We start from the raw sequence: 17,527 nt of genomic DNA on the forward strand, positions 1-17,527 counted from the left end.
CCCTAGTTTCAGGGGGTGAAAAATGTTGGGCTATACCTTGGAGTAAGTTTACACTCTGAAATGGTAAAAATCCATAAGTAGTAAAGTTACTCCAAAATGTAAGAGTACATTTCACACGTGTAAATTTACCTTTGTGAATAAGGCCCATAAGATTTTTTCTACACAGTGCTTTACAAACTAAAGTAGGACAACATTTCTAATCCTCAGAACATACAATTGTAAAGACTGTAGGCTACATTTTTAACATAATTTGCCATATGAGCGCGCATTACAATGAGAACTCTTAAGTGTCACTATCCTTTGTCATTTTCGTCGCCCCTGAAGTGCTTTGGTATGATGTCCACAGCCAAACCTGTCACACACACCTATCCTCAGTGAGGCGACTAACGATGCAGCTGTACAAACCAGGCTTTAAACCTGAGCCCACCTACATTCTGGCAGCCCTGAGAGAGAACTTTGTGTACACTGTATCATTCTCCAAGCACACATGACCGGAACTGCATTTGCAAACATAATTTGGAATTTATAATCAGTTCTGTTATTATTCTTTGCTCCAGGGGCTCACACTGCCACATGTAGAGAAAACAACAAGTCTTACCTTCCACGAGAGAGCCTTTATTTTAGAAGTCAAGCCCTTGGCGGTTGTTTTGCATCAAGCAGAATCATCACCCTCAGGCTGCTTTCCTGTCTGGATCAACTCTCCAGTCTGGGTAACAAAATTAGTCCTGGTGTTTTGGCTGCGGTGGTGGTTTTGCAGTAGAGTGTATGTTCGGCAATAAAGCAAACATGAGCTTGGACTCACTTAAGTGAAGATCCTTCAAAGTTGCGGGGGTGCCCAATGTAGATCCAGGAGCACATACCAGATTTTCAGGTTAACCACTGACTGGATGAAACTGTTTCCATTTAAACTCATATGTAAATATATTTTATGCGGATATCCTAAATATCTGACATGGAAGGGGCCTCTCTGGGCTTTCTTTGGACACCCCTGGTGTCTTCCATCTCAACACCAAAGATCATCTATTGACAGTAATTCTTGCTAATGGCTTTCTTCAGATTGGAAATCCTGGCTTACAAATCCTGTCCAACAACTACTACAGCAGGGATATTTAGAGAACGCTAAACCCTTTTTCTTTCGTGAAAACATTGTGAGAAAGTCACTAACCTGATAGAAGTGTTAGAGAAAATAACTGTGCCCTAAGGCAAACTCCCAATGAATCCTTGATCCAACCATTCATGCACAGAAATAAAACGTTTAAGTTATTGTCCCTTCTTCTAATAGCATCAAAATTACTTAAAGCTCAGATTCAAGTTTCTCTTTTGGCATGTGGCTGGCTAATTAATTTTCAGTGACATACAAAAGAGGAGCAAAAGAGGGAATATACACCAAGGACGCCCTCCACTCAAAAAATCATTCTTTAGCAAAAAACCCTTGGCATAGCAACCATGATTTATACATTCTTTGTAGCTTGTGGGGTCCCCCTATTCAACTCTTATTCTGGTATGGACTAGCTCTAGTGTTATTGTGGAAGCAAACACCCCATGCATGGGTTGTGTTTTAGTATTAAATCGTTTTTATTGATGGCTTATAGTGTGGATCAGATTCTGATTCAGGCATGTGAATCTATGAAAGATTCCAATACTGGAGAACTAAAGTTACAGGTAAGTAACTTGTTTTCTTACTCCAGTATTGAAACATTCATAGATTCACATGCCTGAATCAGATTAGCGAGTAGTGAAAAAACAAAGCACATTTCTCTGATACATTTCATAATCATGCCATACCATTTGAAAATAAAGCATAATCTCATATACATATATATATATACTTATATAAAATGTGACTTTGTAAACAAGAGAAAGTATGGATGGAGGGATGTAAAAAAGGCTCACCATTACTGGATGATATTCCGCAGTACCGCCTCTCCCACTGCAGCATCCGATTCTGCAGCTGCCTCCAAGCAGTAGTGCCTGGTGAAGGTGTGCGTAGATGCCCAGGTCGCTGCTCTGCAGATATCCTGGATTGGCACTCCTCCAAACAGTGCAGTGGATGTGGCCACCGCCCTCGTGGAATGGGCACGAACTCGTACATTCAAAGGCTTTCCAGCAGCTTGATGACAGTAGACAATCGCACTGGAAATCCATCTGGCAATTCCCCTCTTAGACAGCGGGAGACCTTTCCTGGGTGCGCTGAAAGCGACGAACAACTGAGAAGACTTGCGAAACGCCTTAGTTTCTTTTAAGTAAAATTTCATACATCTCTGAACGTTCAGCGAGTGCAATACTCGTTCTGCTGCTGTTGATGGATGAGGAAAGAAACGTTTCAACACCAACGGTTTGTTCAAATGAAAATCAGTTGGCACCTTCGGAATGAACTTCGGGTTTGTCCTGAGAATCATTCTATCTTCCTGAAATTGTAAGAAAGGCTCCTGAATCGTGAGCGCTTGAAGTTCACGTACTCTTCTCGCTGAAGTCAATGCAATGAGAAGAGCCACTTTCCAGGACAAGAACTTCAGGTCTGCCCTGTGTATCGGTTCAAATGGTGGTTTCATCAATTGAGAGAGTACAATATTCAAATTCCATAATGATGGTGGAGGCTTCACTGGAGGAAAGACCCTGAATATCCCCTTCATAAACTGTTTGATAATCCTTGATGACCATAAGGATGGGCCTGACGATGACCTCCTGTAGCGGGATAACGCAGCCTAATGCACCTTGATGGAGGTGTGTGCTAATCATGACTTTGCCAATAGCAGAATGTAAGGAATAATTTGATGAGGTGCAGCAGTAAGAGGGTGCACATTATGCCTCTTACACCACAGACAAAACCTCTTCCATTTCATCCTGTAGGTTGTGTTGGTACTCTCCGCTCTGGCCTTGGACAGGATCTCTCTACATTTGTGTGAGATGTTCAGATGGCTAAACTCACAGTGTTCAGGAGAAAGGCTGCTAATCGCAAGGATTTCGGGTCCAGATGGAGCACCTGCCCCATGGACATTGTCAGAAGCGATGGAATTGGACGCAACCGAATTGGACGGTCCTCCGACAGCAGCAGCAGTTCCGTGAACCAGTGTTGTCTAGCCCACCACGGGGCTACTAGGATCAGTCTGCACAGCTCTTTCTTGATCTTCACCAGTACGCGGGGGAGAAGAGGAATTGGAGGAAAACGTAGGCAAAGATGCTGGACCATGCCATGGAAAACGCATTCCCCCAAGATCCCTTCTGGGGAAGCCAGCTTGCGAAGTACTGGTATTTTCTGTTGTCCTTTGTAGTGAAGAGGTCCACTATCAGTGTTCCCCATCTTCGAAAGACGCTGTCCAGGATCCCCTGGTCTAGCTCCCATTCGTGGCAGGACGATTTGAGCTTGCTGAGAGTATCTGCCTTGACGATTTGATCCCCCGGGAGGTGTTCTGTTGCCAATTATATTCCTTGCTGAAGAGCCCATTCCCATATCTCCTGGGCTTCCTGAGACAGGAAGAGAGATCTTGTTCCCCCTTGCTTGTTCACATAATGCATCGCTGTAGTGTTGTCTGTTCTTACCAACACCGGCGAACCTCTTATCCTTGGTAGAAAAGCCAGCAATGCCAAGCGGATCGCTCTGAGCTAGAGCACATTTATGTGTAATTGCTGCTCCTGCGCCTTCCAACGACCGCTGACTTGAAGGTCCTGAATGAAAGCTCCCCATCCTTCCAACGATTCATCCGCCGTTACCACTAGAGGAGCCGCTCTTGCCAGAAACGTCAGTCCTTGAGACACATTTGCTTTTTGCGTCCACCACTTTGCTGCCTGTACCATCACTGGTGTCACCCCTATTGTATCGTCGAAGGATCCCTCCGCTTGATGCCATTGGAGATCGATCTGCTCTTGCCATGGCCTCATCCTTAGTATGCAGCAAGGTACCAGGGGAATACAAGATGACATCGTGCCCAGCAAAGGATTTTTACCTGCGGACTGAAAGAGACTTTCATTTTACAAAGTCTTGGAAAAGGGACACAATCCTTAGTTGCCTTTCCTCGGAGGGAAACGCCTTGTTGCATTCCGTGTCCAATTTTGCCCCCAGAAATGTGATCACTTTTGCTGGGCGGAGGTTCGACTTTCCCTCGTGGAGAGTCAATCCTAGATTGGCAAATAAGTCTATGCAGGCCTGTGTTGACGCTCTGGCCTGTACCTTTGATGGTGCCTTGACTAACCAGTCGTCGAGATAAGGAAATATTTAATGTTTTTGCTTTCTCAACACAGCCGCCACTGGAGCCAGGCATTTTGTGAAAACTCTTGGCACTGACTTCAAGCCGAATGGCAGTACCTTGATTTGGTAATGTCTTCCGGCTACCCAGAACCGAAGGTACTGTCTGTGTGCAGGATGTATCGGCACGTGGAAATACGCATCTTGTAGGTCCAATGTGCTCATATGATCTCCTGGGTTTAATAACGGAAGGATGTCCTGCAGAGACACCATCCTGAAAGATTGTTTCTTGAAATAGGTGTTTAAGGATCTGAGATCCAGAATGGAGCGCCACTGGAGCTTGTTTTTCTTGATAAGAAAAAAACGGGAGTAAAACCCCATGTTTTCCTGGGCTTTCTGTACCGGTTCTATTGCTCCCTTTCGGAGCATTGTCCGAATCTCCTGCCGGAGTTGATGCAGATGGTTGGCTCTCTGGTGCATCGGTGGCGTACTAGGGGGCGCTTGAAGAAATTCTAGGGTATGACCGAATTGAACTATTTTGAGGACCTGTTGGTCCGTTGTTACTTTCCGCCAATTGTGAAGATAGTGAGCAATCTTTCCACCCAGGGGAGCATCTGACAGAGCCGGAAGATGGAGGTTGTCATTGTTGACGGATGTTGTCCTTTCCTCGGTCACCCCGTCCTCTTCGAGTTGATTTTGTGTATCCTCCTGATTGACGCTGGCTGTACTGTTGACGGTAAGGCTGCGATGAGGACGGATAAGAAGAATATCTCCCCTGTTGGTATCCTCCTCTATACGAGGACTGTCCTCTACCCCTGGAGGCACGAAAAGGGGTTTTCCTGTATTGGAGTGTTCCTAGAGCCTTTGCCGTATCCGTATCCTTCTTGATACTCTGCAGAGTATCATCAATATGCTTTCCAAATAACTCTTCTCCATTGAAAGGGAGGTCTAAAATTTTGTTTTGCACCTCCGGCCTTAACGCTGTTGCTCGCAGCCATCTCTGCCTGCGTAGGACCGCCGCTCCTCCCAAGCATCTAAACGCCATGGTCGCTATATCCATAGCGCAGTCTATGACTTCGGCCGAAGTCTTCTCCCCTTCCATGAGAATCTTCTTCGTCTCCTGCTTCTCTGGTTCCGGCACCTGGTTAATGTATGGAGACAGGTCATACCACATCTGCCTGTCATACCTTCCCAAGATAGTAAGGGCATTAGCAGCTCTCACTAACAGAGCCGACATTAAGGAAAACCTTTTTCCCGCATTATCCAACCTTCTGCCCTCTTTGTCTGGAGGTGCTGCAATCGGAGCAGATGGGTTCCTGGATTTCTGTTGTGCCACCTGTGTAATAACAGAATCCGGTTTGGGATGACCCAAAAGGCAAGTAGGAGCATCACTAGGCGCCTTATACTTCTTATCTAGTCTGACCAGAACCGGCGTAACCGTTGCTGGCATCTCCATGACCTTTAATCCTTGCTTCCAAATATGGGACACTAAAGGCAGGGATCGCACGGATTTCCGATACGAGTCCTTGAAGTCGTATAAAAAACATTCTGTCTTCTCCTCTGTCATGGTCAGTGCAAATCTCTTAGTGGCCCTTTGCATCAAATGATGAAATCCACCAATGTCCTCCGGTGGAGAATCTACTGGTCTCTGTGGAGGAGTAGACGGTGAGGGGGTGCTATAGTCATGCCATTCTGCACTTGTGTCCGCAATTTCCCCATCCTCATGATCGTCTTCCGAGGAATCGTGGTGTGCCGTCGGGGGTGGAGACCTAGCAGTAGGTTCCGGCAAAATCTCTCTCCTACGAACCGGTGTCCCTGGTGCCGATCGTGGACGTGGAGTAACCTCTGGGGCCTGTTGAGCGACTGGAGTCGCTGGGCATCTCTTCCTATAATCCTCCAACATACCCTGGAGATCCTTCAACAGAGAGGATGGCACACTTGTCATCTCCTCGCGTTGTTGTTGGCGATGTAGGTGCTGTTCCTGGGGCTGTTCCTGATAACCCCCATATTCCTCCTCAGAATCCTCTTCCTGGTACTTGACCTGCAATTGCGGAGGGCTACTGGCAATTCCATACTCGTCATCTTCTTCTTCTGAATCTTCCTCTTCCAGCAGGTGAGACAGCAACAATGGGGAGACCTTGCTCGGAGATGTAACCTCTGGTGTTATAGGTTTTTTCCAAGGCACCAGCCTTTTTTCTGGTGTTTTTTTCCCTTGTTGACGAGCCCGTCGATGAGATTCTCATCGCCGTCGTCGACCAAGTCATCGTCGTCGACGCCACCGTCGACGTTGTAGTCACCGTCGATGCTGTCTTTGACGACGTCGTCGTCCTCGTCGACGCTGCCGTCGACACTGCCGTCGTCGACACAGTCCTCGTCGCCGCCGCCGTCGACGCCGCCGTTGACGCGATTGTCGACGCTCTCGTCGACGGTGAAACCGTCGACAGTATCGCCGTCGACGGTGAAATCGTCGACGCTGTTTTCTCACTAGCTTTAACATTATCTTTCTTCGTCGACGACGGAGGTGTTTTTGTCGTTGTCGATCCCTTTTTTGTGGACGGTCCCGCCGACGGTGCTGAAACAGTACCCTCTCCTCAGAAGGCGTAGAAGAAGACCGTTTGATGGTAATCTTGATTTTCGGAGGTGATTGTGGTGGATCTGAGGCGGATTTCACTAGTTTCACCTCACCAGCAGAACCCTTCTTCCCCTTAGCTGAGACTGAAGGGGATTTTGAGGGACTGCGCCCTGAAGACCCTGGAGTGGTCTTTTTTGGGGCCTTCTCGGGTCTTTCCCCTGAGGAATGTGTCTGAGGAGATCTGCTTCTCTTCTGAGATCTCTTAGATTCCACTGATTCCTCTTCACTCTCACTTGAGAGGATCTCCTTCCTGGCCTTAACCTTCTGAAGCCAGATAAGTAGCCTTCCCTCACGATCTCTCAAGGTCATATTTGAAAAGGTACGACATACCTTACAATCTGCTATCTTATGGTCTGGATAGAGGCAGTAGATGCAGTCCTTGTGAGGGTCATCTGTATAAAGCCTCTTCTTAGAGCAGTTGGAACGAGCTCTAAATGATCCTTTCTTCTCTTTCTCAGACATGGTAGATGAAAAACCTCAAATCTAAGTCAAAATCCTGTGAAAGTAAAGAGTTTGAGCAGAGCTCAAAAGAGACTCCCTAGCACAACGTGCGGTAGAAAAATCTGAGGGGCAGAAGGTTCTCTCAGGAGTGTTCTAGAGGGTGAGGAGCTCTGATTGGTTCAAGGAAAAGTTTGGGTCTTTTTTACATAACAAAGGCTATGGGTTGCAAAAGGGAAATGGGCCTAGGCCTCTTTTCAGTTTGCTATACTACTAAGCACTGCTTTTTGATATACCGGAGACTCCCGTCTCGACGACGGGGAATGATTCAGGCATGTGAATCTATGAAAGTTCCAATACTGGAGTAACTTACTCTTGACTGTATCGAGTTTCTCCCTACTGTAACCTCTAAACTTGAATCTTCTGATTCCCATATTCCTCTAATGTACTGCATATTCTTTTCACTCTTAAGAGTTCACCATAGGGTATACTCTCTTTGAGCGCAATCGGGTGAAAGCTGCTCGCATGTAATAAGCTGTTGCCTGCACTAGGTTTCCTGAATAAAGTTGAGGTCATTTTGTTCTGCTTTACAGTTAATTTAACAACCAGATTTTCCACTTCTGTCTCATCAATTGTATTAGTAAAATTCAAATTCAAATTGTTCTTGATATCAGAGACAAAAAATTTGGAAGAATTTAAGTCCCCCTCCAATTTACAAAAACATAATCTATGGAACGGACAAAAATGACAATGTTATCCGTCCATTTTTCTATTGAGCACAAGCCCCTGCCACCAGCCCATATGCAAATCAGCATAGCTGGGGAAAAAGCAGGTGCCCATCGCTGTCTCCGGTTGTTGCTCAAAAATGTCATTGTTGAAAAAGAAAATATTCCTCTTTAAGCACCATGCAATCATTTTCAAAACCATATTTGCATTGTTATAAAATCTAATGAGCCTAGTTCTCAGAAAAATACAAACAACTTTCAAACCATCAGTATGATGTATACTCACGAATAATGATGAGACATCAAGGGTCATTAGCAGCATGCTGTTTTCAAATATATGTCAAACATTCTCCTTAAATAGTCAGTTGTATCTTGGATGAAAGATGGTAAACTCTGGATAGAAAATCTCAGTAAATAATCAAATCCCAGAAAGTATTTTCAAACAGTCCCTCCTGAGCAGCTATTGTATGTCCTGTGGGGTTTTCTCTACTCTTATGGATTTTGAGAATTAAATAGAACAGAGGGAGTTTGTAGTGTTCTGTTTTCAAAAAAGTATGCTCCTCACTGCTGATCAAGCCTTGGGTTCTCAAATCCTCCAAGTCATGAAAGTAGTCTATCTGTAACTCCGTGAAATAAGCTATATCCACTCTCTTTTAACAGATACTGTAATTCAATTGACTATTTGTTTCTTCCATATACATGTGTATAGTCCACAAAACCACGTTCCTTCCCTTGTCAGAATTCCTGATCACAATCTCTGGGTTGTTCACTCATTTCTCCATGGTGAGTCTATACCGCTTATTGGTATTAGAACAGTAATTTCTACCTTTATCATTATGTAAGTGTCTCAGTTCATTAATGACCACATCAGAAAATTGATCAATAAGATCATTTGAACTAATGGGAATAGTCTTGGATTTTAATCTCAGCAGGATGCCCCCTTCTTCGGATACCTAAAGGCCTTGGCAGTCCAACATAGACTCAATGGATACCACACTAGGGTCACTAAGGGTCTCGTTCTCCAGCTCCAGAGTTCTTTCATTAAATCAACATCCTTAACAAGGAGATTGCTTACACCTCTCTTATCAAAGTGTGGAGTTATATTCAATTGTGTAGGCCCTTTTATTTGTGCAATTTCATCAATTTCAATTTTCTCATGAACTTGAACAAATCAATTCTAGTTTGTTCATAATCTGTTTGAATGGGTGTTTGGTTATGGCTGTATTGGAGAGTGATTGTCTGTGTGAATGGCTGTATGGGTGAGTGAGTAGACATAAGCAAAGTGGATGTAAGGAAAGTATGTTGTCTGCAATATCATGTCAATAATCACAGTAATCGATAACCACTGCTCGTCACCGCTGCTGGAAGGCTAGGAGGTCTCTGCTACCGATTTCATGGACATGTAGGTTTACACTTTGAGTAATTGTACACGCATAAATGGTGAATAGCCAAAAGTAGTAAAGTAACTCAAAAGTCTAAGAATAAATGTACATTTATAGACTTATTTATGTGTAAGTTTACCTTTGTGAATAGGCCTCCTAGTTTAGCCCATGCAAGAAGAGGTGTGTTGCACTGCTACCAGTAGTGTGGCCTCATAGCTCCTAACATTGCCCAATGTGTTGCAGGCTGATGCCTTCATGTGCGATTGGAAGTGTGTGTGCATTCATTGTGGCTTGCATGGGAAGAGGTCGGGGTGATGCGCGAGGCTGTGAGTGCTTCTCCTATTCATTGACATGGGCACTATGTCTAGGCATGTACTTGATTAAAAAAGAGGGAAAGGGAGAGCAGGACATTTGGGTGAGAAATACACATGCTCATAAACATTGGCAGGTCTACTCGGAATCGCTATGGTAGAATATTCGGAGTAGAATATTGTAATATGCATGGTGTATATGATTTACACCTATTTAATAAGAACCTTATTCACAAAGATATTTCTATTAGTAGTCATGTCTTACTTCAGACTTAATTCCCATAAATAAGACGTGCGTAGTCACAGAAAAGCATGTTTTGTGAAAAGCTGAGTAAGCATGTCTTACTACTGGAAATACATAAGCTACAAGTAAGCATGATTGAACAAGGCCTACTATGTGTGCATAGGGCAAAAGCACCGTGAAAGGGCTCAGTGGATTGTGACAAGAAGTACCAATCCCCATTCAGGGAAGCATTCAAAAGATGATATCCTGATCTAGTTGTGTCTCATGTAATTCTTCAAAGGCCAATGCTTTATAAGCCCTACTGAGCTACCAACTTTGTTTACCTTAGGTCATGTTCAAGGTAACCATAGTAACACTATTCTTGGAATGCGGGCATAATGGGAACTTGCTGTGTACAATTTACATAATTTTTGGCAGGAAGATCAAACCATTTAAGAGAGGCATGCATTTCATTATCTGGCAGTGGGCTGTGGTGCATCAGTCTCAGGTGCTCAGTTTCACTGAAAGGCAGGCCTGCAGTGTCATTACCTAGTTGTCACGTTGTTGGAGTCAATTAGTGTGTTCTCTGTAAAATGTCATGTCATGACATGTTATGTTGCACATATTTATAGAGCACGCATTATTCCATCACTATGGCCTCCCAACAGCTTTGCGTTGTCTTAAGGGTGAAGTAAGTAGAGCCTAGCAGCGACATAGTACGGGTTGCCAGCACCTGGAACAAGGCAAGTATCCCTCCACTTTTCTTTAAACATTTGCGCCCCTAAGAATGCCCCTGCGCCACTGATAATAGGCTTTAGAATGTGGTGCCTGGGGCAACTGCCCCTGTGGCCCCGCCCATGCTACGCCACTGGAGCCTAGTTGTCCTGAGGGTCGTATAGGCGCTTGTATGGTGCTGTACAAGTATGCGCTGCACTAACAAGCTTTTGTAAAGGACGCAGTGCTTTTTTTTATTTATTTTTTTTATTTAAGAAGTTTTATATTGCGCTGGCCTGACCCGAGGGTATCGGAGCGCTTTACAACAGTTACAATGCAGAGAATCACAAAATACAGTAATAGTGTAGGTCGATTGGCGGCGAGGTCAGGTATGAGGGTTGTGTTTTGCAACATGGGGACACCGAATCAAAACTTTGAAAAATAACACTCTAAAATTGAGGCGAATAAGAGAAAAGTGGGTGAATTGAGTGCACGGATTGCCTCTCCTAAATAAGATCTTTACTTAGAGTGTTGTGTATAGGTGGATGCAAAAATACGCTGGCACAAAGGACATTGGCACTAAGCACTTAGGGGTCCATTAGGATGGCGGACGGATCGCCACCGCCATGCAGGGGGTGGCGATCCGTCCGCCATTCCTGCCCGTCCGCCGCCTTTCTTCCCCCCACCATATTACGATGGCGGGGGGGACCGTGGCGGAGGGGAAGACCGTCCTCCGCTTTTCAGCCGCGGTCGGCTTGCGACCGCGGCGGAAAAGGCCTGATATGGTGGCGGTGTCTATCAGACACCGCCAGCCATATTAGGATGGCCGGTGAGGAATGCCTTTCCGTGGCGGCAATGCCGCCACGGAAAGGCATACGGTCTTTGCTTTGAGGGCCACTTGCGGGCCCCCAGGGTGATGGGGGGGTGCGGGGTGCACATGGGGGGGTACCTATGGGACCCCCCAGCATTTCAATGTACACAATGACAGGCACTGTGCGGTGCCTTTCATGTTGTGCATTGAAATGTACAACGTGCATTTTTTGCATTGCGGCGGCCGGTGCTTCAAGCACCGTCTGCCGCAATGTAAAAATGCGGGATGCACCCGCCACTGTGGCGGATGCATCCTAATTGGGGGCACGGTTCCTCCGCCCTTGTGGCGGATATGGTACCGGCCCCCGACAGGATGGCGACGGACTTTGTCCGTCCGCCATCCTAATGGACCTCTTAGTTTGTTTTTACATCAAATGTGCCTATCTGGGTAGGGAATACTTTGCAATAGTAATTGTGCACATTACTTGCACATCATTAGGGTTTCATGTAGATAGTGGTCTAACACTGGCAGAAATTACATTTTCTCCACCCTGATTCAGAGATCAGGGCAATAAATGTAGGATGACAGATGCGAACAGTACTTGTGCCTGTTTTGCTCTCATTATCCTTTTTCTGCATTCTGAGCTTGCTCTTAGCACCATCTAGAATGTAATGGCACATGCGAGCAGAAAACAAGAGCAAGCACACTGCACACTCAGGTCTAAATCAACAACAGTGCAAAACACTCGTGCAAATACCATCTGCACCTGTTTTAGCACCTTGACCACATTTTAACAAACCAGTTGGTTGAAAGGGTATTGGGAGAAATTAGGTAAAAAGAGAGAGGGTGTCATGCACAAAATTTGAAGACTTAAAATGGATCTGATGTAAACGGTGGGAGTTGCCATCCTGTAATCTTTGGCAGTGTCAGATTTCACAGCCATCTGGTTTAGTCGTAGTAGGAAACACTTTGCTTAGGTATTGTTAAAAGAAAAATCGTAATTATGCAGTTTTAAACAACACTTTATACTGGGGGCAAGATATTTCTAAGCACTCCATATTTTAGCAGATACATGATATGAGGCACAGGGAGAAAAGTCTATTGGCTGCTCATCACGCAGTTCCATCAGCTGGAGATCTCTGAGACTACAATGCAGTGCGCGCTCTATTATGCAAGGGAGCAGAACTGAGTAACAAGAATGAATGTCTAACCCACTCAATTTGCTCACTTGCTTTTCTATTGGAATGCAAAGAAAACTTGCCCTCCAACTTTCCTAACAATGATGCACCACATGGGACCATATTTTTTTTAACAGAATTTTATTGGTTTTCAACAAGCATACATACAGCCCTATGGGCACCATGACAAATTGACGAGGAAGTCAAGATGTAGAACAAGAGTTCACAATAATAGCTCTAGCGACCTCCCAGGTCGGACTGTACACAAAAGTGTTCTACCAAAAATCACAAAGGTGCAGTACTAAGTCTCCTTCATTCTCCCTTATAGAGCCCAAGAGCTAGGCCTACCCGTCTCCACACATGGTCCACGCTAACACTATACTTCAACATAAATAACACCCCAACCACACCCCTCCCCCACTCCTAACCATCCTAACAACCCCACCCACCCAAGTATGCCGCCGGTCACTAATATGATCATAGAGGTAATCAGAGTCCCTGTACCCCCTATCTGAACTCCTACTTCACGGGTTCCACATGGGACCATAATGCCATCTTAAATTGTGCTGTCCTTTCAGGGCCAACCAGCCCATTGAGAGGAGAAGTTGGTCCTAGAACCAGTTTGGTTTAGCAGAGGAGGAGTGGACTGCTCATTTTCCTAAACAAGCCCCTAGCTGGCAAACAATCTCCTCTTGGGGACAGAAAGATTCTGCCATGTTGGACTTGCCTCGGAATAGTACACTGTAAGATAGTTTTCTGTAAGGTAAACAGCATGTCCTACAAAAGTGGAAAGGGTGTTCCCAGGGATCTTTTTTCTCGTTGGCTTGGGAGTGCCAAGGAGCCACCACCACCCACTGGTGTGTGCAGCTTACAAAGCTGGCACCTCACCCACAGCACATCGGAACACTCAAGGACTGAATATGCTGGTTGAGACTTGTGCAGAGACATGAAGGGCAGGACCTGCTCCCACTTGTACCCAGGTCTAAGAAGTGAACTTCAAGGGTCAGTTGGCTCTCCTCCTCTGTGGCTGCAGGGACACAACAAATTGCAAGAAGTATTTTACCTCAAGTGTCCAGCTAACCAGTAGCAACTGGAACTGGGCCCAACCCTGCTGATGGTCTCTGTTGGAGTGAGACCTGCCCCTAAGTTCCGTGCCTTGGGTCCTGGGAGTCTTAGAAGTGACCGAGAGGAAGCTGCTCCAGAAACTCTAAAAAGTTGGGACTTTGAACATTTGTGGACTTTCAACACCTCCAGAACTTCAGTGGGACCATGCAGCAAAAGTGGCTGATTTCAAGAGGGCTTTGTCAGATATAGCTCCAGGCTTGCCCTGCTGGAGGATTTTGAACTCCACAAAAAGACTAAGGACCTCATTATGAGTTTGGCGATACTCGTGGTGGCTGTCCCCCCTATTATTATGAGCGTGCCAGTCAGACCGCCACAGGAATGATGTGTCCGCCGGGATCCAGGATCCTTTGGTGGTAGTGCAGCGCTCAGGATCACAAATATGCTGGAGGTACCACTGCAGCACTGCTGAGAATATTCTGAGTTGCCTGTACACAACCCTTTCATGGCGGGCTTGCCGCCATGAAAAGGGTGGTGGAGAGGCAACCAAAGGGGCCCTAATAGGGCTCCTGGCCGTTCCTGGGCATACACCCATGGAGCACAATTTGTGCCCCCATGGAACTGCAGCCCTGTTCCTGAATAGTGTGGCATGCATGACATGGTGCATGCCACACCGTGCAGGAATGTGCTGCAAGCGCTGTCACGGTGGCGTTCTGCATGTTAGGCTCTGCTATGAGCCTAACAGACCACCGTCGTGAGACTGCCACAGCACTGCCCACACGACCTGGATTAAAATCTGAACAGGGCAGGTGAGCACACCACGGTCTTGGTGGTCCTCCTGTTGGCACTGTGGTGGCGGGCCAACAGGAGGACTGCCAAAGTCGTAATAAGGCCCTAAATCTGAAGGTAATAATCTTGACCCGGCAAAAGTGCCTAAAGTATCCACCCAATATGAGGACTTTGGGCATTAAAAAATGGGATTTTCTCCTGCTTAGAGCTTTTCCTACCAAAACCAACGGTTTCAGCTATCCGGGTTTGAGAGGACTTCAGTGGATACAGCCAGCACCCTTGTGATCCGCTGCGGGATTTCCACCATTTCATCAGAGTTTGGTGGTGTGGGAGCGGGCCGACAAGCCAGCGACCTGCTCCCACACAGCCAAACTCAACTGCTGACCACCCGCCGGATTAAGAGTTTTCTACTGGTCTGGTGGGCGGTGCTTTGGCAGTCCCACTGCGGTGCGGTGCTAAGGCTCATATGTGACCCTTAGTGCGGCTTCACCATGGGACCGCCAAAGCAAGTTTCTGCATAGCATGTTGCAGTGCATGTCGGGCTGGAACAGGGGGCATACAGACAGGGGGTACAACATGTGTCCCTCCTGCATGCTGCCCCAAGCACAGGGGCAACAGGGGGCCCTGTAGAGCCCCCTAAGTTTCCTGATCACCACATTTTTCATAGCAGCCTCACTACCATGGAGGTGTGGAAACTCAGAATATGCCTGGCGGTGCCTCAGCGACACCACCAGCATATTGTTGCTCCAGATGACAGCGCTACCGCTGAGGGATCACAGATCCCTGGTGGTAGCAGCAGTCCGATGGCGGTACGACCACCCAAATCAGAATACGGTGGTCAGACTGCCCGCCACCGTGGGTTTGGCTGTCCATCGGACCACAAAACTCACAATGAGTATTCAGATAAAACAAGAGCGACCCATACGTCCTTGCAAAATGGGTGTTGCTGATTAGCAAAAACAATGTTCACGAAGAACTCATTTATCTATTGGATACAGTTTCTGCAAGACTCAGTATAGTTTGCGTGAATAAATCAAGAGTAAAATACCATTTAGAATAAGACCTTACTTCAATTTGGCCAAACAATATTACATGGATTATTAGAAATAGAAGCCATTTAACCATTTATCAAAACTGTACTCACTTCTGCCGAAATGAGCATAATTTATTTTGTATTCATCATATTCTTTATACACACACAATTCGATTTATCCAAGGTATTTGATCATATATATTTACACTATTCAAGACATGCAGTTATAGCACACCCTTAATTAGTCACAATAAATGACATCCAAACATGTATTTCATGTAAGAATATGTCAAGGCAGTATATATCAAAATCTCTGAGTCCAAAGGCGAATATGTTTTATCCTAATCACATAAAGGTTTTCAAGGACTTTCCACGAAACAAATGAAAATGATCTTATTTTCTCATGTACAACAATTTCCCAGCAGTTATTGAAGCCAACACGTGTTTCGTCTGCACATGTCAGTATTCAGACTTCTTCAAGGCTGGAAAATAAACATCATATACAGTCCATAAGCTGTTATGTCTAGCACTTAATACAGGCATAAATGCTATCCATTCCTGTTGCTTGTGAATGAAATAAGTAATAGACGAAAGAGTGGAGAGACATCGTGGATTAGAATATTGTATTAGAGGTGTCATATTATTCGACACCAGTTTATATAATCAATATCGGCTACTGTAAACTTACAGGCAGCCATCCTTAAAAGTTAATAATAACTAGAGGAAAGACAAGAGATAAAAATAAGAGAAAGAAACAAGCATGTAGCCATCCACCAAAGGTGTTGCACGGAGCGTTTACAGGATAGATCCATAATACCCCATGCACCATACTTGGCATACTATATAAATCAACCTGTGATTGTGAAGTGATTAGACATTACTCGTGTTAAGCAATGTACTCGTAATAATAAATCTATCAACACCCACCAAACTAGACAACCGAGTCGGGGTTCCACGTACACAACGAGTCCTCCTTGCAGGTGGTGTCCAAATGAACTAATAATATGAAACAAGTGAATCAAAATCTAAGGAATAAGTAGAAATACGAAAAATCAATAAATGATATATTGTACATCCCGTAGGCTCATCAAGATATATATCTAAAATCAAACAGTAGAAAATTCTGTTTAGCTATACCTAATTCAGAAGCATGGTTATAGACACAAGCTATCCCAATCACAAAGGCCCTAATCTAATTTATTGCCAGAGAGCCTCAAGAGAAACTAGCGCTCTGACATACAATTATCAACGACATGTGCACCACCTTGTCCAAAAACAATGTGGGGCAACCTCTATTGGTACCCCTGATCTGTCATAAGGTGATTATGTGAACAGACATAGGGCCAAAACCCCTAATCCAGATAAATAATCCACCAAAATAGGATATAAATATATTGTGATATATCTCCACAGCCCAAGTAATAGCTCAATGAAGACCTCGGTAGCAACCACAAAGAGAAGAAAACAAGCTACTTACCTGTAATTACAGTTATCCAGTATTGGAATCTTTCATAGATTCACATGACTAAATCATTCCCTGTCGCTGTGGCAGGAGTCACACGGTAAAAATACAAAAGCAGTGCCTTAGAAAAACAGTAGTAGGCTAAAAAAAAGCCCACAGGCCTAAAACTTAGTAGCCTATCTACATCATTATATGAAAAGAACTAAAAAATAGTTCCAACCAATTAGCTATCAGCACCCTCTAGAACCTTCCCAGCAGTGGCAGTTCTCCTCAGATTTTCTTAGCACAAGTGGGAAGTAGGGATCCCAAGTAAAGAACTCCCTCGCCAGGGAGGAGGTGGGTGCATGTGAATCTATGAAAGATACCAATACTGGATGAGAAAACAAGTTACTTACCTGTAACTTTGGTTCCACAGTATTGGTAACTTTCATAGATTCCCATGCCTGAATCAGAATAGCGAGCAGTAAGCCAAGTAGTGTCGTTTGCGGACGGTGGGATACATGGTTTTTTTACTCCCAAACACATCCGGGAAGGTTAGAATATAACAAGGAATATACAATTTCAGATTAAAGAATCCATGAAAA

The 17,527-nt window shown here is 45.1% G+C and overlaps 2 protein-coding genes and 1 pseudogene across 3 annotated transcripts in view; 1 reads left to right on the plus strand and 2 right to left on the minus strand.

Annotated features, from left to right (window-relative positions):
- LOC147707005 (uncharacterized) overlaps positions 1–4,259 on the minus strand; it is a 36,811-nt pseudogene extending 32,552 nt beyond the window's left edge.
- The window catches only part of SUPT3H (SPT3 homolog, SAGA and STAGA complex component), a 1,963,693-nt gene that overhangs the window by 1,870,505 nt on the left and 75,661 nt on the right, over positions 1–17,527 (minus strand). The window lies entirely within an intron of this gene.
- RUNX2 (RUNX family transcription factor 2) overlaps positions 1–17,527 on the plus strand; it is a 331,526-nt gene that overhangs the window by 125,600 nt on the left and 188,399 nt on the right. The window lies entirely within an intron of this gene.

This window comes from Lissotriton vulgaris, chromosome 6 (assembly GCF_964263255.1).
Source record: "Lissotriton vulgaris chromosome 6, aLisVul1.2, whole genome shotgun sequence".
Lineage (NCBI taxonomy): Eukaryota > Metazoa > Chordata > Amphibia > Caudata > Salamandridae > Lissotriton > Lissotriton vulgaris.